The sequence below is a fragment of the Oncorhynchus mykiss genome, chromosome 18 (assembly GCF_057628025.1).
Source record: "Oncorhynchus mykiss isolate SJ-2025 chromosome 18, ASM5762802v1, whole genome shotgun sequence".
Lineage (NCBI taxonomy): Eukaryota > Metazoa > Chordata > Actinopteri > Salmoniformes > Salmonidae > Oncorhynchus > Oncorhynchus mykiss.
Window position 1 is genome coordinate 10,360,001 of NC_143039.1, and position 2,500 is coordinate 10,362,500.

The 2,500-nt window shown below is 48.9% G+C and overlaps 1 protein-coding gene across 1 annotated transcript in view; it reads left to right on the plus strand.

Moving 5' to 3' along the window:
- diaph3 (diaphanous related formin 3) overlaps positions 1-2,500 on the plus strand; it is a 711,417-nt gene that overhangs the window by 447,374 nt on the left and 261,543 nt on the right. The gene's annotated exons all lie outside the window — the stretch shown is intronic.

The window sequence follows — 2,500 nt, forward strand, 5'->3', positions numbered from 1 at the left end:
TGGTTCAGGTAACCATGACCTCTGACCTCTACTATGATAACTCTGTGGTTCAGGTAACCATGACCTTTAACCTCTACTATGATAACTCTGTGGTTCAGGTAACCATGACCTCTACTATGATAACTATGTGGTTCAGGTAACCATGACCTTTAACCTCTACTATGATAACTATGTGGTTCAGGTAACCATGACCTCTGACCTCTACTATGATAACTCTGTGGTTCAGGTAACCATGACCTTTAACCTCTACTATGATAACTATGTGGTACAGGGATACATAATGATGAGGGAGGCAGACACATTGTAATAATAACAGGTTAAACAAAGCCAGCAGACAGGCAGACAGACAGGCGGACAGACAGGCAGACAGACAGACAGGCAGGCAGGCAGACAGGCAGGCAGACAGGCAGACAGACAGACAGACAGGCAGACAGACAGACAGGCAGGCAGACTGACAGGCAGACAGGCAGGCAGGCAGGCAGGCAGGCAGGCAGACAGACAGACAGACAGACAGACAGACAGACAGACAGACAGACAGACAGACAGACAGACAGGCAGACAGGCAGACAGGCGGACAGACAATGTGTAATGAACAGACCACTAGCTGTTCAGAGAAAAGCTGCTTGAGAGGAGAGGAGAGGACAAGGAGGAGAGGAGAGGACACAAAGGAGAGGAGAGGACACAAAGGAGAGGAGATGGGGGAGGTGAGGACAAGGAGAGGAGAGGAGAGGACAAGGAGAGGAGAGGACACAAAGGAGAGGAGAGGACAAGGAGGAGAGGAGAGGAGATGGGGGAGGAGAGGACAAAGAGGAGAGAAGAGGACAAGGAGGAGAGGAGATGGGGGAGGAGAGGACAAAGAGGATAGGTCAAGGAGGAGAGGACAAAGAGGAGAGGAGAGGTCAAGGAGGAGAGGAGATGGGGAGGAGAGGACAAGGAGGAGAGGAGAGGAGAGGAAAGGACAAAGAGGAGAGGAGAGGACACAATGGAGAGGAGGTGGGGAGGAGAGGACAAAGAGGAGAGGAGAGGACACAAAGGAGAGGAGATGGGGAGGAGAGGACAAGGAGGAGAGGAGAGGAGATGGGGGAGGAGAGGACAAAGAGGAGAGGAGAGGACAAGGAGGAGAGGAGAGGAGATGGGGGAGGAGAGGACAAAGAGGAGAGGAGAGGAGATGGAGAGGAGAGGACAAAGAGGAGAGGACAAGGAGAGAGGAGAGGACAAGGAGGAGAGGAGAGGACAAGGAGAGAGAAGATGGGGGAGGAGAGGAGAGGACAAGGAGGAGAGGACAAGGAGAGAGGAGATGGGGGAGGAGAGGAGAGGAGATGGGGGAGGAGAGGAAAGGACAAAGAGGAGAAAGAGATGGTTGAATAAATGTCATTCCTCATTTTCTTTTTGCCCTTTCATCGCCTCCCCGTGACATGGTACACACACACACACACACACACACACACACACACACACACACACACTCAGTACACACACACCTTGCTGCCCTGTCCACAAGTTCCTGTGTGTGTGTCGTGCCTCATTAGAGCAGCCCGGCAGGCCGTGTGTGTTTGTGACTAGATGGTAATGGACTCTCTCCCAGGTCTATGGTCTGGTCTATTGTATTGTCCGTCTCTGTCTGTCTCCATGGCCCTCGTTTGTTCAAGTCCTGCTATGTAACACTCCACGTTCCTTAACGACAACTAGCCCATACAGAGTGGTGTGGATACACTCTCTCTGTGTCTCTCTTTCTCTGTGTATCTCCCTCTGTCTCTCTCTTTCTCTGTGTCTCTGTCTCTCTCTCTCTGTGTATCTCTCTCTGTCTGTCTCTCTCTGTCTGTGTCTCTGTCTCTCTCTCTCTGTGTATCTCCCTCTGTCTGTCTCTCTGTCTCTCTCTTTCTCTGTGTCTCTGTCTCTCTCTCTCTCTGTGTATCTCCCTCTCTCTCTCTCTCTCTGTCTCTCTCTGTCTGTCTCTCTGCCTCTCTCTGTCTCTCTCTCTGTCTCTCTCTCTGTCTCACACACACTGAAATACTCAGAGATGCATTGGGAAATTACCGTTTCCCCAAAAGTACTTCACATCTATTTAGGTTAACATTTAACCTTTTAGGAGAACAGTTTGATGACTTGTCCTCAATTATCTTGGTTATTAACATCTTTTCTAAATCTGTTTCAAAGTTTTCAGAAAGAAAATAAAGAAGAATATGTTCTAGTTTAAAGGTGGAACCGTTCTAGTTTGAAGGTGGAACCGTTCTAGTTTGAAGGTGGAACCGTTCTAGTTTGAAGGTGGAACCGTTCTAGTTTGAAGGTGGAACCGTTCTAGTTTGAAGGTGGAACCGTTCTAGTTTGAAGGTGGAACCGTTCTAGTTTGAAGGTGGAACCGTTCTAGTTTGAAGGTGGAACCGTTCTAGTTTGAAGGTGGAACCGTTCTAGTTTAAAGGTGGAACCGTTCTAGTTTAAAGGTGGAACCGTTCTAGTTTGAAGGTGGAACCGTTATAATTGATATGTTCTAGTTTAAAGG